At 38.5% G+C, this 25,854-nt stretch overlaps 1 long non-coding RNA gene across 1 annotated transcript in view; it reads right to left on the reverse strand.

Annotated features, from left to right (window-relative positions):
* The window catches only part of LOC102133752 (uncharacterized), a 301,673-nt gene extending 284,091 nt beyond the window's left edge, over nt 1–17,582 (reverse strand). The window contains exons 1-2 of the long non-coding RNA XR_010582863.2: nt 17,025–17,582; nt 16,157–16,239 (exon numbers count right to left, since the gene is read on the reverse strand). This is a non-coding gene — a long non-coding RNA (uncharacterized lncRNA). The remainder of the gene's footprint in view (nt 1–16,156; nt 16,240–17,024) is intronic.
* Between the last annotated feature and the right edge of the window lie 8,272 nt (nt 17,583–25,854).

The following is a 25,854-nucleotide window of genomic DNA, read 5'->3' on the forward strand; positions in this document are numbered from 1 at the left end:
ATCACAAACCTACAGAAGGAGTTCAAATGATCATTCTTTATATTTATTGGTTTGTTTCCTATATTTCTTTTTTTCTTTCTTTTTTTTTTTTAGATAGGGTCTCACCTTGTTGCCCAGGCTGGAGTGCAGGGGTGCAATCCTCCCAAATACATAAGACAAAATTAATACCTTTTTTAAATGTATGTATCTTCACATTAGGTGGTCCTTTCTTTTACGTATGAAAAACATATTTTATTTTACCTTTAAAATACTTCTCTGGCAATTCCCATCACTTCTCACACCACTTCTCCCAGACTATCTTTTTCCATCTAGTAGTTCTAAGGCTGGCTGACTCATTCTACATGTGAAATTACACACACACACACACGTTCTCTTCAGGTTCCTTTGGTAAAAAGCCTCTGGGATACTCTACCTTCCTAAACCACCTACCTACCTACCTAGACACACACACACACACACACACACACACACACACACACACACACACACACACACCTGCAGTTCATTCACACTGTCCAGAGACTAGAAGGCACACACAGTGGGCAGTGAAAGGTCTAACTGTTGGCATTGCTGCTGACCCTCCAATCTTGAACTTAGAAGCAGATCACAGCAATGCCAACAGAGAACACTTCCCCCTCTTAACTGGAAATGCAGGGACATTTGTGTAAAACATGCCTAATAATCCTGAACTCAAAGAATCACAGGACTGCATGGTATTGTTTTTAACCTAGATTCTCTTTTATAACTGATGCCACACTGCTGTTTTGTACCCTAATATGCAGGATAAAAGAAAATGCTTGCTACCCAGGAGATATGGATCAGCATAGAAAGCTCCATGGACCTACTGAACGTTGACTTTAATCACGTTAAATGGGAGGGAGTGACATAGCTCATCACAGAAGACCAGGGTTTTCTTTCCATTTCTTTAAATATATGTGAATGTACTACAACCTACAGTAATGTACATTCACACTTCTGCATGCAACATATTTCACATCCATTTTAATGAACCCCACTGGGCATTCACATTCTTTTGTTAAGCTGGAATTGGACTAGAATGAGGGATTCCCTAGACATCAATCTATAAATTGAATACCTACTGATGGCCAAGCTGAACCACTTGCCAGCCTCTGAATATAGCTCCTTCCTCTTGTACATGCTGTTTCTTAAAACTCCATTTCACAGCTTGGCCTGGTTATATGTAAGGCATTTTTCATTTCAGGCCTTCTTTTCTTCCAGAAGCCCTCCCTGGCCCATTTTGTACACAACACATTTTCCCTCCCATGTGTGTCACTTACACCATTTGTTTAATTCTACTTAACATGTCTCCTCTCCATCTTCATCCTTACACTTTCTATATACCCTACTCCCCTACTCTCAACTCTTCTTGCCCCCAACACACACATACATACAGACACACACACACACACACACACACACACACACACACACACACACACACACCCCTGAGCTACCAGGGTACATGGACCAGCAGCATTCATATTTCTTTCCTCTTTTTTTTTTTTTTTTTTGACAGAGTCTCCCTCTGTCACCCAAGCTGGAGTTTCAGCACATGATTTCGGCTCACTATAGCTTCCACCTCCCAGGTTCAAGCAATTCTCGTGCCTCAGCCTCCAGAGTAGCTGGGACTACAGGCATGTGCCATCACGTCTGCCTAATTTTTGTATTTTTGGCAGAGACAGGGTTTTGTCAAGCATTAATCATTTTATCTTTAGTGTGTAATATACTGCCTAGCTAATAGTAAGTGCTTCCCAAACTGAAAAAGTAATAATTTTCTGTTTATGCTTCTATATGAGTGAGTAGATGTACTCTACATAAGATAGAAAAATTATTCCAGCCAAAATTTACCATATTTAGGGGCCCAATTTGGAGAAGAAATAGTAAATTTGGGAAAATCATATTGGATTTGGAGGAGCTAAGAATAATGAATAAAATAGCTTTTTAAAAAAGTGAAAGAGTTACAGAGCCATAGACTCTTTCACTTCTGTTGTGAAACAGTGCCAAGAGCACATGAAAATTTGTACTATAGACAGTGACTGCTTCCTGGGCTGGACCAAGAATAAAATCCTGTGATTATTAATTATATGGATTTCCATTGTTGTGAATGTGCTATAACCAGATCAGCAAATTTTCACCAAGGCTTACGCTCTGAAATAAAGACAAAATTTTGTTATAGAAAACTTTTGTCAGAATGGCCTTTACTTTTACAGAATTTTAAAAGGAAAGATGATGTGTTGCTCTCTCCTGCACCCACCCTAATTGGATTCATGAAGGTGAATAAGGCAGCTTTCTATTCCAAGCTCTAACTCAGCCAATAAATTCTTGCTCATCCATTCTCTCAACTGAGTCCCGTAAGTGGAACAAGTGCTGTTTGGTGAGCAGAAAAGCTCTTTGAGATACAAGAGGGAGCTAGAAGTACGTAACTATGGCATTGTCTATGGCTTTGGCTTTCTGCAATTGGATACCCTAGTTCTTACCTCGAACAGGTGAACGATGAGAAAAAAAAATCACCCAGACAATCAAGCAAAGGAGAAAGTCTGCTTAAACACCTCTGAGTGTGTATCTATGCACAAAGAACTGACATTAATCAGAACTGGCATTCCTGCTGATGATAAGAGCACTGAAACCAACCTCCCTTCAAAACACCGTCCTAATCTGTTCATTGTAACTCATGTCTACAATTCTTTTTTGAGGAAGAATAGAGTCTTTCCTTTCATTAGAGATGAAGTTTTCAGTGGGAAATTACTCTAGGAAAAAAAGAAATCAGAAATTTAAATCTATAATAAAATATGAGAACAGAATCGGGGTAGGACTACAGGAGAATACCGCCTGGCTGGACTGAGGGTTCTCTATTTAATGAGGAAAAAAATAAATACAGAGAGAAGATTGGGAATGAAGTCCAGATTTAGTGGGAACTGTAAAACTCTTTCACCCTGATTTTCTCCATCCTTAAGCAACTGTTCTCTAGCAAAGAAAATGCCTGCTGAAACATTGGGGAACTTATCAAACTACACATCCATCTCTAAAATTGGCTGTTGCTTCACAATGTTAAATATTAGTGTGGACATGTGTTCACAACTCATGTTTCATACTGAAAGTAGATCATGAATTTATTTTTATTACTCGAATGTTGTGGGTTTAGTTGTATTTCCCAAAAGAACATATTACAATGCTAACCCCAGAAAACTGTGAATGTGATTTTTTTTCTGAAAATAGGGTCTTTGTAGATACAACGAGGCTAAGATAAGGTCATATTGGATTAGGGTGGAGCCTAAATTCAATGACAAGTGTTCTTAATGGCAGAGGTTCTTACAGGGATTCTTAGGGTGTCTTTCTTTATAGACAGCGGGACACAGTCACGCAGGGAAGAAAGCCACGTGAGAAAAGAGGCAGAGATTTGGGTGAGGCAGCTGCAAGTCAGGGAAAGCCAAGGATTTTCAGGAGCCACCAGAAGCTAGGAAGAGGCAAGAAAGGGTATTTTCTTTAAGTCTTTAAGGGATCAGGGACCTCGTGACACCTTGATTTGGGACTTGAGAAAATAAGAATTCTTTGTTAAAGTGAACTAAAATCCTGAGAAGGACTCCTCACTTCTGTATTTGAGTCCTTGTGGATGAACTGCAACCTAGCTTAACAGGCAGGAAAGAACTGAAAACTTCACTTCACAGTATGCGCCTGTAACAATAGGTGAGTCTTGGCCAATCCCGGCTGCCATACTTCAACCATTCCTATACTGCTGAGCTTTCAAACTGTGTTCAAGTAAGACAGATGCTAACTTGTAACCAATCTGGCCGTTCTGTACCTGGCTTTCTAGTTCTGTAGGTCATTTCCCCCTCCCCCCACCTTTTTTTTTTTTTTGGTCTATAAATCTTCTTCCACCACATGGCTCTGCTGGAGTCTCTGTGAATCTGCTGTGATTCTGCGGCTGCCCTATTCGTGAATCATTCATTGCTCAGTTAAACTCCTTTAAATTTAATTTGGTTGCAGTTTTTCTTTTATCATGTTTTAGTTTGTGTAATTCAGTGGCGCTTACTGGGGTAGGTAAGAGGCTATAGGTTCATGAAAGAAAACCACGGTTCAAGGGAAAAGCAGTGCTGAAATATTCTTTCCCTCTTACACTTATTTCCTAACCTGTTTCATTTTGCCTGGTGGTCCAACAATGTCACTTTCCTCTTAGACTCTAAATCAAAAATATTTCAAGAGTTAGGCTAATCTCACACTGTTAAAAACTCCAAAAGCTTTAAGAAAGAAAGTTAGGCAAGGAACAGAAAAGCCAAATATTGCAAGCAAAGTCAGTTACATGGGGTGGGCCTTCCAGGCCCTCTGGCCTCCAGTGTAGCAGCATCTTTGTTAGGAAGCTTGAAGTACCCACCGCCCAGCCTCAGTTCCCGGAATCTGAGTGCACTGTCAGTCCTGCTAGCCCTGCTACAAAACACATCACAGAGGCAGAGACCTCTGAAAGAGTGAAAAAGACTCAGAGCCCCCGAAAGTTTCCAGACAAACAGAAAGGTTTTCTTGTAATAAAACAAAACAAAACAAAAAACTAAAATCCACATTCATCTACTTAATATTCTTCGGAGAATCCTAATGCTATAAATACACTATTTACACCTAGATGTGTGCGTAGGTACATAGTTGTGTTAATATGCGGAAGGGCAGCTCATCTTGCTTGTTAAATCTCCCCTTGCATTTTACAGCTTTACAAATGTCAGGCCATTAGGCCATAATTCTCCTGTTGAGGACCTCATTTCCTATAAAGTATTCGTATCTGCCACATAAAAGATGCAGGTGAGACGCAGATTCAGCAATTAACCCATACATCTTTATCCGTCTGACTGGTCTTGCTTTTTTTTTTTTTTTTTTTTTTTTTTTTTTTTTTTTTTTTTGAGACGGAGTCTTGCTCTGTTGCCCGGGCTGGAGTGCAATGGCCGGATCTCAGCTCACTGCAACCTCTGCCTCCCGGGTTTACGCCATTCTCCTGCCTCAGCCTCCTAAGTGACTGGGACTACAGGCGCCCGCCACCACGCCCGGCTAGTTTTTTGTATTTTTTTAGTAGAGACGGGGTTTCACCGTGTTAGCCAGGTTGGTCTCGATCTCCTGACCTCGTGATCCGCCCATCTCGGCCTCCCAAAGTGCTGGGATTACAGGCTTGAGCCACCGCGCCCGGCCTCTTGCCTGTTTTTTTAAACAAGAATTATGTTTTCTCAAACCTTTAACAAAGTAGCTCTGTTTCCCTTTATGTTTAATTTGCAGGATGAAACTGCCAATCACCAGATTCATTTCCTCTGGTTCAGGAGGAACACCTTACTAAAAATAATAACAATAATTAGGATAATCCAGGTAAAATTCCAAAATTGTAGGAAATGTTTGCAACAGTTACAGAAGCAGGAGGTTTCCAAGTTCCTTGACTTCTTCCAGGCAAAATTGCAAAGTAGGGGAGGATTACCCTCAACTTCCCTAGGCTCCTCCCTCTTCTGCTGTACCCACCCCTGACACAATCAGGCCACCTGGAGGTTCAAGCCTTGCCACACAGTTCCACCCCTCAGGGCAATACCCTTAGCTCAGGGTCTTTTTATTACCTCAGTCCTTCTTTGAGGGAATCTGCTATTATTTCAGAAACCAGTAACAAATATACCCAAGGTGTTAATAACTAAAATCCTTGGTTGTTGGGGTAAAGATTAATATTGGTTCCAGATCTGTGTCAGACATTCTATTGCACATACATTAGCTGTTTTAATCCTTATCATTACTCCAGAAAGTAGCAAATGCCTCCCTTGTATTTCAAACATGGAAACTGGGACTCAGAGAAACTAAACAACTAGCCCAAGGTTCCCCAGTGCTCTAGGGGACCTCAAAGCTAAGGCTCATTCCACCAAACATTTCCACCCCTTCCTCAAAGGAACCCTCAGCATTGCTCCTCCAGCTCAACAGAGAGAATGAAAGCCTTTTGTGTGGCAGCCTAGCAACTATTTCCTGATTATTTTCTCTTCAGAAGTGAGATGTTAACCTGGAATAAATGACCCTGATAAGTGAAATATTTTTCTTGCCATATATGGGCCTCGCTGTTCCCTAGTAGTATACACACAGAGAATAACAAATCAAATCCTCATTTGTTTCTACTCTGGGGGAGATGGGAAAAGGATGCTGCCTTCCTGGGATTGTATAAATGTATAACTCTATTCAATTTACATTTCTAAAAGGAATCAGCCAAGCACACTTCTGTTTTCAGCCTGAATGTGAACAGGTTAGTTCCCAAGGGAACACTTACAAGAATCTTACAAACAACCCCTAAAGAAATTAGAATGTAAGTGCCATGTTTATGACAACTCTCAAGTCCCCATGATAAAATCTACAATGTCTCATATCTATTAAGGCAGTTTATTACCAGCCAGTTTCACTTACCTAGGTTCTTTAGATTTTTGAAGGACAACTTTCAGTCACTTTGCCAAAAATATTTTGTCTGAAGCAGAGACTCTTTTTTCCCCACTCTGAGGATTGTGGTTACTTAGGAAAGTAATTCACCTGAACTTGAAATGTACTGAAAATAACCTTGCTGAATTTTACAAATCCTTTAAAAAGTTACTAAACATTCACTGTAAGTCATGTAGCAGAGCAAGTGATCACTACAGATGTTCCATGTACTGAAATAAAATAATAGTCATGCCTTCAAATGTGTATAGTATTTTCAAAGCATTACTATTCATAATAGTAGCAGCCATATATTGAGTTCCGAACATTTTTAAATGGTTACTTCATTTAATCATTACAGCTACTTTGATAAGTTGTCATTAGCTGCACCTTAGAACTGATGGAATTGGTCACACAGCTCATTCTCATAGACAAGCCCAGATTTTGAACCTAGTCCATCTTATTCCTAAATCCATGCTCTTCACCCTGGCCATGTGCAACCTGCTCACTTAAAAGACATCATTCCATGTGTTTCTTAGGATAAGCTAGTAAGAGTCATGTGAGAACAAATGATTGTCCCCATCTAACAGATAATTGCTCTATGCTGGTGATTCATGAGAGAAGAAAGACAAATGTCTGGGGCTTCTGACTCCAAGCCTGAGTTTTCTTCCCCAGAATGAACCAGCCACCTGAAATGTGGCTTGGGCTAGGTTGTGCTCCTCAAGCTCACTCTACAACCTGCCGCCAGTAAAACTCAGGCCAGAAACATTATGAGTTCTGCAGCTCAACATATTGAACACTTTACAGCTTTGAGTTATGAGATACAAAAGGGTGAGCAAACAAGACCACATTTAATCACCCACACAGAAGGACATCATCTACACAATGGAGCCTAAAGGTAATGGGGTATTGGTAAATTGGCTTTCCAAGAAAAGAAGCCCTGATGTGTAGGGTTTACCAATTCCCATTGTGTAAATACTCCCACCATAGCTAACTTTAGGCTACCAGGGTGAGGTTACTAGACATGGAAAAAGAAAGAGGTATGTACAATTAGTTCTTGTAAACCAATGGAAACTGGCCCAGCACTCTACCGCCAAGGCCATTAGAAATCATCAGGAATTCTGAACCTTTCTCCTGAAAAAGCAGCTTGTTGAGTTGGCCATCTCCATTATCTTTACAAATGTAAATGTTCTGGGAAGGATGCAGCAGAGTTCCTATAATATTAGATTTAAGGTCAGTGGTCTCCCTGGTGCTAGTTTCTTACAACAAATGAAAAAGGTTGGAGGAAAACAGCACCAATAATGAGTAGGAGACATGGGACAGGTATGTTTTACTTGTCAGTAAATGAGTGATCAGACTCAAGAAGGAGACCCCAGGCATACAGGCAAAAAAAGACAGACTTGAGAATGGAAGAAAAAATCCTTTTAAAAAGGGAAAATGCCTAATCTCAAGCAACCAGAACAAGATCTTGGCCCGTGCAGTAAGCTTGGGAGTCAAAGCTTCACCAGAGTCACGTTTCAGGTTGGCAGACTGTTTGAGGAAATCGAGCCAGGACACCTGGGGATTTGTTATCTTGTAGATCAGCCAGGCAGCTTAAATTTTCTTTTTTAAAAAGTACTCTCTTACATTTCCCAGGCTGCCTAGGCCTTCTTGCAGGCATGAGAGCCCCTGACAGAGGCCAAGTGACAACTTCATCATCCCAAAAGGTACAGAAGATTCCCATAAAACAATTACCAGGGACATTCTTTATAATCATGCAACTCCTATCTAATTTCCTATCCCTCATCTGGTATTGACGTTTTCCTCTCATGTAGCTTCTCCATGTCACCCCCATGCCATGGCCACCTCTAGGTGCACAGCAAGTGCACAGTAGATACAGGCTCATCCTAGGAACTCAGCCACGTGCAGTTGTTTGGGAAGAAGGGCCAAAATCGAGGGGATCACACTGTGTCTCAGCAGCTCTTTGTTACTCTAATAGAAACTGTCACATGTGTCCGTGTGAAAAGACCACCAAACAGGCTTTGATGAGCAACAAGGCTCTTTATTTCACCTGGGTGCAGGCGGACTGAGTCCAAAAAGAGTCGGCAAAGGGTGGTGGCATTATCTTTAGTTCTTATAGGTTTGGGATAGGCATACAAAGTACATTCTTAAGGGTGGGGAAGAATATTACAAAGTACCTTCTCAAGGACAGGGGAGAATATTACAAAGTACCTTCTTAAGGGCAGGGGGAGAATATATGTATCAGTTAGGGTGGGGCAGGAACAAATCACAATGGTGGAATGTCATCAGTTAAGGCTATTTTCACTTCTTTTGTGGATCTTCAATTGCTTCAGGCCATTTGGATGTATATGTGCAGGTCACAGGGGATATGATGGCTTAGCTTGGGCTCAGAGGACTGACAGAAACTCTGGGCAAATAACCATGATTTGATGAGAGAAGATAGAGAAAAAGGAGAGGCCACAAGAGAAGAGGGTAAATGACTCAGTTTGCTTTTTTTCTTACACGTCTGACATGCAGCCTTTCCACCCTCTGGAGAACCCAAGACCCTATTCATTTGTCAGTCCTCCTTCCCTAATAGCCTGGGCCTCTCCTTCCTAGAAGTTACCATTTCCAAAGGAGGGCCTAATACCATCACCTCCAGAGCAGATGGTCACTAATTGCCACAAGTAAACAAACATAGACTACAACAGATACATCTTGTAGCTTTGAATATAATTAATTTTCGAGAACACCAGGGGTACCCATCCCCAATTAGTGGAGCATGTGAAGCTGGGAGCAGAACTGAGGATGCCATGCCAGGCAGGCCATGCAGGGGGCCAGACTCCCATCCTGCAGGCCTCAGACCCAATAGGAAAAATTCAGGAAGCCACTTAACCTTGTTGCCTTTGTTTTCTCATCTGTAAAACAGTGGGTAATAAAATCTTTCAGCTTCCTCACTGGGTTTTATGTGAGTGAACTAATTAATGATTGTATAAAGTCTAATACAATGCAACATGTAATTGAAAAGTTTAATCATCGAGGTAATAGTCCAATAATAGTAGGTTGCAAAGTAGTGACAAATAGTGCTTTTAAAATGCAGCTATTATCATTTTGATATTTTCTCTCTGATCTGCATTTTCAAATTAGAAGTGTATATAATTTCAGTTTTATTTCCATTTTTATAATGTTGTATAATTCCTACAAAGCTGCTTCCTCTGTTGTTTTCGCTGTGATATTTCAGGCAAGCAGAGAATCGCTGTAGATTCCAATAATAACTAGACGTTCTAATTAAAAGTTCTTATGCCCAGGAGTCCCAATGCCAAACTAGTTGGTCAAGAATCTGCCTACCTCTTATATGCTGGATAACTAACTCTTTTCATTTTCCAAATTAGATAAAAAGAAATCTTCACAGTCATAATTTCTTAGCCCTTTGACCTTGTTGCCATTCCTGTAAGTTCATGTTTTGCCTTTCCCAACTTCTACGCCTTTGCACAAGCTGTTTCCCCCACCTAAAATGCCCTATTGCCTCCTTCATAGAAATGTTTCTTTCTAGAGAATTCCTACTCCTTTTGCAAAAAGTAAGCTAAGCCTCCTTCTGTGACACTTTCCCTGACACTTCTAAGAAAACCTAGGATTCTCTTATCTCTGCAATCCTTTTTACACCTACAGGTCCCTCCATTATTGAAATTTTCACAATGTATTGTTTTGGGTTGTTAACTATTTGTTCCCTCAATAGATGCTAAGCAATTCAAGAACCAGAACTGTCTCTTTTAAATTGCACCTCTTCCTTTCCCAGTACCATGAAGGGCAAAATGTAAGTGTTCAGTAAATTTTTTGGTAGTGATCAGTAAAGTATAAATTTATTAAGTGCATTATTAATTGTGGTCCTATGTCATTATATATTTTCTCATTTAGTAACTATTCTGTCATGTGTGCATCTGAAAAAAATGTGGTTTTAAGAAATATCCTCACATTTGATACAGTTAAGGACTGCCTCATACTCAAAATTTATAGCTTTACAAAAAAAGTTTTCTGTGAATTGGTGCCTGCCTATTTCTCTAACCTCAAAACCTATCACTGCCCTCAAGACAACACCTACTGCAATTGCACCAGACTCCCTGTAGCTTCCTGAATCATCCCCGTTGCATCATGCCTGTGCCCGGGAGCCTCTGATTCTGGAATGGCCTTTCCACTCTGCTTGATAAGCTCCTACTCATCCTTCAATTTGGTTATCATCTCCTGTCTGTGGATGCCCTTGACACTTTATGCCCCACCTTACAAATGGGTGCTTTTATTCTTTATACTTCCCGGGGTCTTTACAAACCACCTCCTCACTTATCTCAATATCCTAAGTGCATATGTATACACCTCCTCCCCTTCAAGCTGGGAGTTTCTTTCAGATAAGGACAGTGTTTGATTCTGACTTGAAAGAGCAGATCTTATTGCAAAGCTTGACACATAGTTAAAGCTCAATTAGTGGTTGTCAAATGAATGAATGAATTGGTAATAGCTCTCCCTATTATGCAGGCTGACTGAAGGAGAAGAAAATTACAGTCCTTGTTGTTTACTCTTTAACTACAAGACATCAAATTTTGTATTTCTCTTAGCTTATTGTGGGATATATTGGAATAAATATCGAACATATTTTTACTAAATTTACATTACATTATTTTCCTAGGACAAAAATATGTCTGTGTACCACTCTTCCTCTATTTATTATGCCCCCAAACATCCCCCTATACAGTCTCACATTACCCTCTGTCTGCCCATGTTTTAGACTCATTCCCCAGACTATCTTAAGAGTTATTTCTTGCCTGCACAACTCCATCCTACAAGAGGAAATTTCCCAACCACACATGAAAGCTGTCTATCTTATTTGTGGCTGAGAGAGCTTGAAGGAGAGTAAGTGATTGTGAGTATTCAAGAGTAAACTCAGTACATGTTAAAGTTTACAGAATCCTAAAGATTGAGAAGAGATTAATGGCTTGGATAGGAGTTAAAAATCTACTATTTTACCATACTTTTCTAATCCTTACAATTTTGGGGAAAATCATTTTTGCACCAAGAACTAAAGACTAATAACTTTTTCCATTTATTTTACTGAAGCATTTTATATGCAGCTGAGAAATGACTGCTCATTAAAACTAAGTGCAAGCATTGATGATAAAATATTCTAGAATTTTTACATAGGAAACCAGAAACTGAAAGCATTCCTTTACATATGGTAAAGAAAAATGTGCAATCTTCATTTTCAAGGCTGAAGAGCATTTGAAACATGTATATTTACATATATACATAAACATATATACAGATACATTACACATATTTATTTTTGAATCAAGATGTCTATTACCATCATCATCATCATCTCATCATTATTATCATTATCATTATCATCAACTAGCACTTACTGAGCACCATTTATTAATTGTTCACTGGACTAAATGGCATTTCCCTTGCCAGAGACTGATAGAATTGAATAAAGATTTGTGAATTCTCTGAAGGAAGGGACAAGGGGCACTTCTTGAATAAATATCTAAGGTGTTGTTATCACCATAATCTAGAGACTCTCCACCAAATATCCACAGGGAAAATGAGAGTCAAACTCCTTTGATATCTTGTAAAAGTTAAAAATCCTTGCTATATCATTGAAAAAAAAACACAACCTATAACTTATTAATAAACACCTAAGAAGATCATCTAACAGGTTCAAGCCATAACTTCTTCTTCTGCCTTGTAGCACTTCTCATGTCTATGTTAAATAGTCTGTGGAACCCTCATTTTCTAAGGAATACCATTTTTTCCCCGATGGTAAAAACACTTACACTGGATCCACTGAGACACGCCTGAAGCAGTTCACAGAGGCTGAGCTGATTGTGCTATTGTACACTTTGGTGGCTGGTCCTTTTAGGAGAGAAAGCTCATAATCACTTCACAATAGTTTTACCCCATGGGATTTTTATCTAACTTATTTCCAGATCAAGGGAATTTTCTTAAGCTAGACTGCAGAACCTTGTAGTGGAGAAGAGAACCACTGCTTATAGTTATTTTCCTTATTTTTGTTTTTTGAAAGAAAGTGACTTTTAGAAGCGAAATTGTAAAGTTAAACACAGTCCTTTTTCAACCCTGATTTGCTTGTTCCATATTCTCTTCCTATTGAGCTATTTCTTTCTTTTTCTCCTTTATCGTTCTTCCTACCTCCATACTTCTCAAATAATGTTCTTAGTGAAGATGCTCATACCACTCGATTACAGCTTTCTGTGAATTTAGCTCACAGTTATCTCTGTAAAAGGATTGTTTAAGTTTCCTTTTAAACATCATCCTGGCATGCTTAGAATTCTGCTAAAAATATTTCATATAGCAGTGAATGAATAAGAGCAAACTCTTTTGCAATCAAAATTAGGTTTCTGACTTTTCTACCTAATTTAGTTCTGCTTAGATTAAGTAGCAATTTTTTGGCCAGGCATGGTGGTTCATGCCTGTAATCTCAGCACTTTGGGAGGCTGAGGCGGGAAGATCATCTGAGGTCAGGAGTCCGAGACCAGCCTGGCCAACATGGCAAAACCCCATCTCTACTAAAAATACAAAAATTAGCCAGGTGTGGTGGAGCATGCCTGTCATTCTAGCTATTTGGGAGGCTGAGGCAGGAGAATCACTTGAACCTGGGAGGTGGAGGTTGCTGTGAGCTGAGATCATGACACTGCACTCCAGCCTGGGCGACAGAGTGAGACTCCGTCTCAAAACAACGATAACAACAACAACAAAGTGTTATTAATCACTGCTAGTCACCTGGAGTACATTAGTCATGCTGTTCTCTTCTTCCTACCCTTTTGTAAGGAAGTCATTCCACCTGTTGCAGAAACAGGATAACCTATGCTCAACCCTCCTGCTTAGAGGGTGTGGATGGTCTTGAACTCTAATTCTCCCAAATAAGGTTGTGTTGGTGGCTGTTCGTGAGACTAAAACACAAGCATGCTGAAATGTTCCAGATGCCTTCTATCCAATATTTTATTTGTAACCTGCATAAGAGATGTAAATAAAACTGACTTTTATCTTGATTCAGTCACTCCTCAGTTAATCACAAATGCACAATTTAACATGAAATTCAATTTATACTTCTAACTTATCACTGCACAGTGTTAGATTATGTTAAAGAAATTTGATTCAGTCTTAACAAGTGCCTCAATGTGTGTTTTTTAAAAAAATTAGTGGTTTCTCTCATAAAACTTTAAACAAAAACTGAAGCATATAAAGTTATGAGATATATTTAATTATGTGGTTCTTGAAACAGGCTATGAATATTGTTCCCCATGGTAACATTCATAAATATTAGATATTTGAAGTTTTAGTGGAATAAGTGTGTGGCTACCCTTGCTGAGTACTTATATAAAAATAATATTGATTTGGATTATGAAACCAGTAACTTAAAATCATAAGAGTGTTGGCATTGGAAGGAAGGAGACCTTAGAGATACTGCTGCTAGTATATTAGAACCTGTCTGAAGCATTCTTTCAATAAATTTGAAGGAATTCTACACCAGTCCTATGGGCACTTAAGTTAATGGAATAAATATTCTTATTTTTTGGTACAACATTTAATTTTCCTAGGGGTAATATTTTCGGCTAGTCATTGGCATCAAGACTTTAATTTGGAATTCTTTAAGCACAGACTCATCATTACACATTACACATATGATAATAATGTGAATTACAGCCTTCAGAAATGATGTTTACATCATTGCACCTTTTTTTCTCACTGCCATTCCTTCATCAACAAGTATTTATTAAGCACCTACTGTGTGCCAGCTATTATTTTGGGTGCTGCAGATCACAGTTATGAACTTTGTAGGCAAGAGTTCTGTTTGTTTGAACTCTTGCATTTGTGATTTGTGGCATTTGTGATTAACTGAGGAGTGACTGAATCAAGATAAAAGTCAGTTTTATTTACATCTCTTATGCAGGTTACAAATAAAATATTGGATAGAAGCCATCTGGAACATTTCAGCATGCTTGTTTTTTAGTCTCATGAACAGCCACCAATGCAACCTTATTTGGAAGAATTAGAGTTCAAGACCATCCACACCCTCTAAGCAGGAGGGTTTAGCATAGGTTATCCTGTTTCTGCAACAGGTGGAATGACTTCCTTATAAAAGGGTAGGAAGAAGAGAACAGCATGACTAATGTACTCCAGGTGACTAGCAGTGATTAATAACACTTTGTTGTTGTTGTTATCGTTGTTTTGAGACGGAGTCTCACTCTGTCGCCCAGGCTGGAGTGCAGTGTCATGATCTCAGCTCACAGCAACCTCCACCTCCCAGGTTCAAGTGCTTCTCCTGCCTCAGCCTCCCAAAGAGCTTACGCTTTTTCAAGGGAGCCATATTACTATAAGCAAGCAAAAAAAATGAACAAATGAAGAATAAGGAAGAAAATAAGACAGTGGAATGTGATAGAAAATGTATGGCACTTTTACAGACAGTTTTTTGAGAGCATGAAAGACAAAAAAAAAAAAAAACTATGCAAAGCTATGAAAGAAGATTATGGCAGATGGAGAGATCAACTAGTACAATGGCTCTGAGAATAATGTGTAGGAAGCAGAAAGAGGATAGGCATTTGTGAGTGAGTCAGTCCTCCTCTTCCCAGGGTTTCTTTCACCTTTTCCCACTGTACTGCATCTGTTCAGGCCTATTCCCTTGGACTTTGCTCTATTCTCATCAATCTTATGGTCTTCTTGCTTTCAAGCTCTATTCATTCCTTATTGACACTCACAATGTCTCTCTGTATCAGAGTTCTATTTCCCTTGTCCTGAACAAAGACTGCTTATAGAGTAAACCAAAACCCTCAGGCTTATCTCCCGTAGCCTCCATCATCTGACTCCAACTCCTAATGCTTCCACTCATATGTCCTCTACTGCAAATGTACAGTGCTATTTCTCACTGTAATGTGTTTGTTCAGATCTTTCTCAAACAGCCACCTTGCATAGCTCCTTCCTAATTCTGTTCATATGTTCAAATCCTGCCTATACTTTAAGCTATATACTCAAGACACTAAGATCTAACACTAAACTTTACCTTAAAATCTTCACTATTTATTATAGCCTGAAATATCCCCATTTCCTTTCAAAGTCTATGGCAATTCCTATCTGTATAATTTATTTGTTCATTAAGTTCTGCTTTGTAATACCTTTTCTTTTATTAACAATTAATATTATTTACTTTTGATCTTTATTTATCTGTTTATATGGTTGTTTTTGGTCTCTCCAACTAATTGTGACTATTTTGAGAGAAAAACCATGTTTCATGTTCCTTCCATTATCTTAGCCAAGCCCAATGCTAAGGATATTATTGGTGGTCAATAACTGCTTATGATTTAAGTTCAGCTGAACATAACTCTGTCTGACTGAATACATGGAGGAATGATTTTGATGCACTTGCCTCTAATCTGGCAGTTCCCTTCTTCCACGCTCATATAAAAGGAATGAGTTATTATGGTACATACAATACTAAAATAGAAAGTCTCTTCAATTATTGCTCTAAGCCCTTTTCCCAGCAATATTTGTGAAATGTACATTAGCTCTCAACTCTATTGACTCAGAAACAGAAAATCTCAGGAGGTAACACAACACAGGCAAATTAATGATTTGTGAGTGATGAATGGAATGGCACTGAAATAGATGAGAGACCCCAAGGAAAGCTGTCTAGCCAACATGGAATAGGAGTAGCAAAGAAACAAATCCATTTAAATAAGTGCCATACCTCCTATAAAATCCTACGAAACCAAGAACAATCAACACTGTGAACTACTTGCTGATGCCAGTCTTGCTGATGGTATAATTTTCCTAAAAAAGGAAAAGAAAGAAAATTTTATGCACTAAAGGATAATATGTGGAATCTTTTATTTTTGACTATGGATATAATTTAGTGTAATCACTTATTTTAAAATGAGGAAATTGCACCCAGACTGGGAGAATCACTTGCAGAGACGACCCTGGTACGGAGACACTGCTCCCTATATCATTGCCGTCTGCAGGAGAGAGGCGCTATTTCTAGTGCAAAGTGGCAGTTGCAGGGACTGGTTTCAATTGTCAGCCTCTTTGCTGTAACCGGAATTTTCTCATGAGCACCCTCTCTCCAGGTCATGAATAACACTTAAGAGGCCTGAATCCGCTCACTCCCACTTCCTCCTTGGCCAATGGAAGGACTAAGTTGAGGAATCAGCAGGCTGTCTCAACCTACCACCTCATACTCCCACATACTCCCAGCACCCTTGTTCACATCCTGCCTCTTCTCTCAACTCCACATTGCTTGGTTCTTTCTCTTTGTTTTTTGTTTTTTGAGAAGGAGTCTTGCTCTGTCACCCAGGCTAGAGTGCAGTGGCACGATCTTGGGTCACTGCAACCTCTGTCTTCTAGGTTGAAGTGATTCTCTTGCCTTAGCCTCCTGAGTAGCTGGGATTACACACACCCACCACCATGCCCAGCTAATTTTTTTTTTTTTTTTTTTCAGTAGAGGCAGGGTTTCACCATGTTGACCATGCTGGTCTTGAACTCCTGACCTCAGGTGGTCCTCCTGCCTCAGCCTTCACCTTCCAAAGTGCTGGAATTACAGGGATGAGCTACCGTACCTGGCTGGCTCTTCCTCTTTCCAGGGATGCTCATCTTCATCTCTTTTTAACCACAAGCATTTCCCTGAAGGCACCTGGATCTTCTCTTCCATTGTAAACCTCTTTATCTTCAACTGCTTCCTGAATTGTTTTGCCCCTTCCAGGCCTTAAAAGATATCTGGAAGTGCCTGAAGGATAAAAATTGTAATAAATGTGTCTCAAATGAACGTTTCTTTTTCTCCTTCATTTTCCTTGCCTCTAGGTCAAAGAAGTGGTCATCATTCTCATTACCCTCTCTCTAGTGATTTTTCTAGGATATTTCTATTTAGACCTTAGTCAGAAAAATAACAAAGAAAAATAACTCTTGCAGCTCTTTTTACCTAATCATATAATTTGAATACCTCCTCATCATTAATATCTATCATACGCCTGGTCATTCATCCTTCTTCATTGCTTCCTTTAGTGTAGAGCATACCACCCTTTGGCCCAGCTCCATTTCTGTCTCCACCCCAGGTGTCCTCAGTACCCCTTGTTTTAAGCCACTGAACAACTGGTAACTTCCTCTCTGTGTTTTTATCACCAATGCCTCCCCCACCCTATTTCTGCCATCCACTCACTGCCCTCACCCTAAACATTGCTACTACCCAGTGTTATTTTACTTCTGAAACATTTCATTTAAATTCAGTTCTCAAATAACTTAATTGCCCAACAATAGGAAATGGCTAAATTATTGTCATTGCATAATACAGGATATCATGCAATTATTTATATGAATAAGGTAGATAAAAATATACTGATATGAAAGTTTACTGAAACATATTGTTAAATGAAAAAAGTCAATTAACAATGTACCTTAATGGACTTTTATCAGAATATTACAATCCATTTTTGTGCAAATAAAACATTTACAGCTGTGTGTATGTATAAATGTATAGAAATTTTCCAAAAGGATAAAGTGCTGAGAGTGATTTCTTTGGGAAAAAGGTTAATAATGAGGACAATAAGGAGACATTTTAATGTTTCACCCTTTGTAGTTCTGTATGTCCTGAATTGCTTTCAATAAGAATGTATGTATACATTATTTGTAGAAATTTTAAATGCATATATATGAAAAAAACTCTTTACCACAATATTTATCTTTCTTATACTCTGTTACTCTCTTTACCTATATCTTGACATTATTGAGAATTTCTGGGATTTGACACTTTTTTTTATTGCTTCATGTCTTTCTTTCTTTGGCTCTCTTAGCTACCATTTTCTGATCACTGCAACAATCTTACCATAATTTTTAAATTTTTGCCCCAGATTTCCTTTATTACATCTACCCAGTATTGTTCCACCTCAAGGTAGAGTCAACTGTCCACTTTATCTATATTCAAGTTTGTACCACCACATTTCTCTGGTTTTCTTCATACATAGATGCCTCCTCTAAATCCATTACAGGTTGTTTCTCTACCTCTGCCTATAATGTTAGGGTTTCTCAGGGTTTTGCATGAAGACCTCTTCTTTCCTCATTCTTCATGCTCTTCATAGTAGATTTAATTTAATTTTGAGGCTTTTAAAAAACCCTAAAAACTAAAGCTTAGTAATAATTCCCAGTCTTTACTTCATCTCATGCCTTTGTACTTTGTTCCAAACGCATATGTCAAGGTGACAACTCGTGATTCTCATGAGTACCTCAAACTCAGTATGTTCAAGATCACATCCTTCTTTCTTTACTTGGTTACTTGTTATCACTATCTCAATGAATGACCCCATCATGCCACAACCTGTGTTTTAGATGTGAATTATTATTATTCTCTGGTCTTTATATTCGTTCATTCACCTAGTCTACTAATTCTACCCCCTAAATAACTATCAAAATTCTTGTTTCAAGCCATGATCATCACCTGCCTAGATTTTGAAATGGCCTCTTGTCTAGTCTTTCTACTTGTTTCCCTCTAGTTCATTTCTCACAAAGCCTAACTGAACTTCCTGAGATACAAATCTGATCATGTCACTTCTCTGATGAAAATGATTTAATGATTGCCCCAACAAAAACAAGTTCAAATTCTTTATAGGACTAACAACAACCTTTACAAGGTACTACTCGCTATCTCTTCAGTTCATGTTATTTGATTCACTCTTTACCATCTATGATGAATCCATAATGAGCTCCTTCAAAATTTTGTGTTTTCTTTTCCACCTCCGTGGCTTTACCAACTCTGGTCTTCTCCCTGGTCTGCTCTTCCACCACTCTGCAATGAACAAATTTCTATGCTCCATTCTAAAATCAAATTAGAGGCAATTTCTCCCTCTGGATCCCAGAGGACATTTATATATTATTTTACCATGATTTTTATCACTCTCTATTTTCACTGATTTATTTGTCTGCTTCCTCTACTGAAGTATGAGCAAATCCCTGGAGAGTCTGGACAAGGTAATTTATTATAACATACATGGTTTGATACATGGTGAGAATATGGTATCATGCAAATATCAGTGACTCTGGAAGATATTGCTGCAACTGCATTCTCTACCTTAATCTCAATGCCCATGACTTATACTGTCTACTGAACTTTCCCACCTCAGTAATATAAGTTTATGTAACTTCATGTAATAAGATTTTAACACACCTAAAGTACATACTCCTTATGACCCAACCTTTTCAAATAAGCTGCTCTGCCTCCCAAAATCCATTTTTTTGGTGAATTTCACCAACATCCCCCCAACGCCACCCTTCTCATGGGTCCCTCAGCCTTCATTTTGTTCTTCTCAGGTCCAGGTTGGTCTGTTTTTTTTCTGTTGAGAATTTCAGTAATGCATCCTTTTTTCTTCTCTCTGTATTTTCTTAGTTCTCATTGCAACTTTGTACAACGCTCTTGGAGAATGTAAACATAATCTCCTTTAATAACTAAATTTGTATAATTTTCTTCTGGTTATTGGTACTAAATTCAATTACAATATTCATTAAGAAGATCACTTTTTAAGATAATGATAGATATTTTGAGCTACAATCCTCTTGGTTTGCATTGGGAAAAGGCTCTTATTCTGATGTTCTAAAATAGACCATTTTTCTTATTTCTCGTGATGTGATTAAATAAAGATTTATCAACATCAGTCAATTAATGTAACTGGACAAGGAGTAAGAATAGATACCTATCACATAATACCATTGTCTGCAGGGGTTAGCAGTCAACTGGCCAGGGCAACAACCCCTAAAACCCAATTAGTAGAGTAACTCCTATAGAATTGTTCCAATGAGAATGTAGTTGTATCCTTCCACTCTGCTAATTAGTGACCCTGTATTTGATAATTTTAGAATACAAATTTTCTTGAAAAAAATTTATGTGTTCTGAATATTGGAAAAAAAGACATTGTTTTCAAGCTTCTCACCGAATCTCTTTTATAAAATATAAAATGTGGTGGAGACAGTGTTGATTAGGATGCCAAGATTTTTAATTTTTTTCCTAATTGTTGCTAAATCTCTGTGTGATTTTGGGACTGCTCCTTCTGACACTTACTTTTTTGTTTCTTCTTTAAAATGAGAAGTTTGTATAAACATATCTTTAATATCTTATTTTATTTAGTATTTGTATTTAGTATCCCCACTCATTTTCATTACTGGCTCTACAAATATACTGAGAGTTAACTTTGACAAACTTCAGTCAAGTCAACCAAGTAATTAATCAATCAGGGGCTGGCACCTTGACTTAGTGTACTGTAATTAGAGTCAGCTTGTTAAGATGCACCAGTATTTATATAATATTCAAAAATAGTTTAGTATGAACATGAAAGAAAGGATTCATTATTGTCATCAAAAGCATATTCACACCTCAAGTAAATGTTTTCATTTTCAGAATGAAAATGAAAGAGCACAGAATAGTATTCAATCCTTAGTCTCACATTAGGCAGTAATCAGATACATTTGTTATTAGTATTTTATGCACTAGTGTTATGAAAATAAAAGTTTTGCTTTATAAATTACTGTCCTATCTGTCATATCACTAGCTGATCTATATTTTTACAAAACCATTGTCAATCATTACAAAAGAATTATGAGAAGATTACAAAACAGGATATGGCCAAACATGGTACTAGCTTTTTAAAAATGAAGGAAGTAAACTAATGTTTATTGAACATATACTATGGATCAAACCTTTTACATGTATTATCTCAATTAAATATAAGTCTTCAAAAAAGCACAACTTTATAGAGGAAATGAAAGATAGAATGGCTTGAAATAGAGGTTATGACTTGTACAAGTGGAAGATACAAGATTTAACACAAGTTCTGCCTAAATTGCAAAGCCACGTATTCTTTAAAAGCACAAAACTGATAGTAAAGTAAAAAGTAAATGATAGTAAATTGAAAAGAGGCCTATAGGCCTAGGAAGTTCTATATTCTATTGAACAGAGGGTTTAATATTAATTTCTGTCAAATTTTCAAAAATATTATTTTATGACATTTATGTCATTTTTAATGTGTTTGTTGCAATGGCACAACTGATATATTAATTTCTTATATCCTGATGTCAGAAAAACAAGCCCCTCATGACATATTTTTTGACAAGTTGAAAATTTATGGACTTAATTATGGCATAAACAGATAGATAATATCTGATTAAACAATTGTACACCCCAAAATGTTAATTGATGGATGTGTCATATAGTAGTTTATAAATCTGATTCAATAAGTGCACACATGCACACACAAACATACACTTACTATGGGAATGTGATCTGAATGCTCAGGATCTAGGGTATCAACTGTTCCTGTTTTCCTGTGAATGGAGAGCATTTCCAGAACAAGGTGTTTTCAGTTCTAAAATGGGAAAAATATTTTCCATTTTTATAGACAAACAGGAACAAGTTGGTCACCTGATATAGTTTGAATTTGTGTTTCTGCCCAAATCACATGTTGAATTGTAATCCTCAATATTGGAGGAGGGGGCTCGTAGGAGGTGATTGGATCATGGAGGCAGACATCCTCCTTGCTGTTCTCATGATAGTGAGTTCTCACAAGATTTTGTTGCTTCAAAGTGTGTGGCACCGCTCCCCTCTCTCTCTTCCTCCTTCTCTGGCCATGTAAGACATGCTTACTTCCCCTTCACCTTCTGCCATGATTGTAAGTTTCCTGAGGCCTCCCAAGCTGTGCTTCCTGTACAGCCTGCAGAGCTGTGAGTCAATTAAACCTCTTTTCTTTATAAATTACTCAGTCTCAGTTATTTACAGCAATGTGAGAACAGATCAATACAGAAAATTCATACTAGAAAGTGGGGTATTGCTGTAAAAATAACTGTAAATGTGAAAGCAACTTTGGAACTGGACAACAGACACAGGTTCAAACAGTTTGGAGGGCTCAGAAGAAGACAGGAATATGAGGGAAAGTTTGGAACTTCCTAGAGATTTGTTAAATTGTTTTGACCAAAGTGCTCATAGTGACATGGACATTGAAGTCCAGGCTGAGGTTGTCTCAGATGGAGATGAGGAACTTATTGGGACCTGGAGTAAAAGAAACTCTTGCTAAGCTTTAGCAAAGAGACTGGTGGCATTCTGCTCCTGCTCAAGGAACCTGTGGAACTTTGAACTCAAGAGTGGTGATTTAGGGTACCAGGTAGAAAAAAATTCTAAACAGCAAAGCACTCAAGATTTGGTGTGATTGTTTCGTGTGTGGTCATATACATAAGCAAAGAGATTAGCTAAAACTGGAACTTATATTTCAAAGGAAAACAGGGAATAAAAGCTTAGGAAATTTTTAGTCTGACCGTGTAGAATTCCTCTCCCCATGTTTGGGAGAGGAATTCAAGTCACTTCAGAAATTTGCATAAGTAAAGAGGAGCTGAATGTTAATAGCCAAGACAATGGGGAAAATGCCTTGAAGGCATTTCAGAGACCTTTGTGGCAGCCCCTCCCATCACAGGCCTGGAGGCCTAGGAGGGAAGAATGGTTTCCAGGGACAGGCCTATAGCCCTGCTGCCCTGTGCAACCTCAGGACACTGCTCTTTGTGGCCCAGCTGCTGCAACTCCAACTATTGCTAAAACAGCCCTAGATATGCCTCAGACTTCTTCTCCAGATGGTGCAAACCATAAGCCTTGGCAGCCTTCACGTGGTGTTAAGCCTGTGAGCGGGCAGAGGGCAAAAGTTGAGGCTTGGGAGCTTCCAACTAGATTTCAGATGATGAAAGGAAAAACCTGGATATCCAGGCAGAAGTCTGCTGCAGGGATGGAGCCCTCATGGAGAATCTCTAGTAGGGCAGTGTGAAGCAAAAATCTAGGGTTGAAGCCCCAACACGAAGTCTCCACTAGGGAATTGCCTAGAGGAGCTGTGAGAAGAAGGTCACTATCCTCCAGACCCCAAAATGGTAGATCCACCAACAGCTTGCCCCATGCACCTAGAAAAGACACAGACACTAAATTCCAGCCTTTGAAAACAGCTGCAGGGGCCACACCCTGCACAGCCACAGGGACAGAGCTGCAAAAGTCCTTGGGAGCCCACCCCTTGCATCAGTGTGACATGGGTGTGAGACACATGGAGTCAAAGGAGATTATTTTGGAGATTTAATATTTAATGACTGCCTTACTGGGTTTCAGATTTGCATGGGGCTTGTATCCCTTTGTTTTGGTCTATTTCTCCCTTTTGGAATGAGAGTATTTAGCCAATCACTGTGCCTTCATTGTATCTTGGAAGTATTAACTTGTTTTTGATTTTTACGTCTCACAGGCAGAAGGGACTTGCCTTGTCTCAGATGAGAATTTGGACTGTGGACTTCTGTGTTAATACTGATAATGAGATGAGTTAAGACTTGGGGGACTGTTGAGAAGGGTTGATTGCATTCTGCAGTGTGAGAAGGGCATGAGATTTGGGAAGGGGCAGGGTTGCAAATATATGGTTTGAATTTGTGTCCCCAACCAAATCTCATGTCAAATTGTGATCCCCAGTGTTGAAGAAGGGGCCCGGTGGGAGATAATGTAGATCACAAGGGTGGACTTCTCCCTTGATGTTCTCATGATAGTGAGTGAGTTCTCACACAATCTGGTTGTTGAAAAGTGTATGGCACCTCTCCCCTCCCTTTATTCCTTCTTCTCCAGCCATGTAAGACATGCCTGCTTCCCCTTCAACTTCTGCCATGATTGGAAGTTTCCTGAGGCCTTCCCAACTGTGCTTCCTATACAGTCTGCAGAACTGTGAATCAATTAAACCTCTTTTTTTATATAAACTATCTAGTCTTGGGTAGTTCTTTATAGCAATGCAAGAATAAACTCATATACCACCCTATCAGGATAACACATATAGACTCTCCTTATTTATGCCCTGATATTTTAGCCCTGTTTCCATGGAAATAACCAGGTTTCTAAGCCAAAGAGATAATGTAAAGGCATTAAGTTAATAATTAGGACTAGAGATACAAAGTTTATCTAGACTATGTTATCCTGGACTGACACATGCAATCTTATTCCTCTAATTTCTCCCTAAATGCTCTTCTGCCTGACTCTTGTGCTAACACGAACCAAGCAGCCATCATTTCCAAACTGTACCCTCCTGCCCTAGCTGCCTGAAGTCTAGCCATGAGTATTCTTCATTACTTCCTTTGCATTGCTTGGCAATTACAGGAGCATCAATGTTATTGCCCTAGCTGACCACTGAGTGTATGGTCATCAAGAATGTTGCCCTATTCCTGAACAAACCAAATAATAAAAACTAACTGAGGTTTAAAAGGTCAAAGCTAAAATCAACAGGTTACCTCACCAGCTAAGCATCTTGTGTTCTTTTTTGGCTGATGACCAAGAAGAAGAGTCATCTGTGACAGGCGGAAAGTGCAAGGGAATATTTCAGGCAGAGTAAGCAGGCACTCAGGGGTTAGAACTGTACAATGATGAACTCAATATTCCTGCCAAAATACAGACTTTTGGTTAAAGGCAATAAATCACTTTTGTTTATGTAAAAATTGCTTGAACTTAAAAAAAAAATAAAGAAGAGGATATGTTTTATTATTCACAGCCATCCAGAAGTGAGGCCTGGGCTTATATTTTTGATACTCTCTGTGGCCCTTAAATAGACATAAAAGTAAACTAGGGTATACAGTGAGTCCTCACTTAATATTGTCAATAGGTTTTTGAAAAGTTTGACTTCAAGGGAAACAATGTACTGCATTAAAGAAACAATTTTACCATAGGGTTAATTGATATAAACAAGAGTTAAGTTTCTATAACATACAGTATATCCAAAAACTTATAGGCAAGTTTAAATAAGACATACTGTATTCCCTAGTGATGTGTTGCAGGGTTCAATATTCAGTTTGACTTTTTTTTTGCATGTTTTATTTTTTTAAAAATTGTAGGTGACGTGATAATTACACATACCTATGGGTACATAGTGATTTTGCTTGACTTAATGTAGTGTGGTGGTGATGATGGCGGTGGTGGTTTCCGCTTATTGGAATGATCTTTCCAATTTTAATTGAGAGAATTTTGAGAAGCAAAACTAAAAGAGGTAATGAAAGGTCAAAGTCAGTTCTAACAATTGTCAATTGGCAAAATTTGGCCAGTTATTAAAGCACTGGTAGGTTAATTCAACACTGGTGAGAGCATTTATACCAAGGAAATGGCCAAACACGGTTATCAGTGGGGATTTTTTTCTCTTTTTATTTATTTATTTTTCTTTTCTGGAGAGCCAGTTGTTAAATATCTACCAATACACAACTGAACAAATTCTCCCCTAAAACTTGCAATCCAGATCAGTGTAAATTATGATAAGCAGCAGAGGAAAAGCACCTCACCTATATCCATTTTCTCATTCATGGTTTCAGGGGATAATCCTTACTACCTAGAACTCTAGATTAATTCAGATAATAAAAGCAAGTCTTCATAAA

Source organism: Macaca fascicularis, chromosome 18, assembly GCF_037993035.2.
Source record: "Macaca fascicularis isolate 582-1 chromosome 18, T2T-MFA8v1.1".
NCBI lineage: Eukaryota > Metazoa > Chordata > Mammalia > Primates > Cercopithecidae > Macaca > Macaca fascicularis.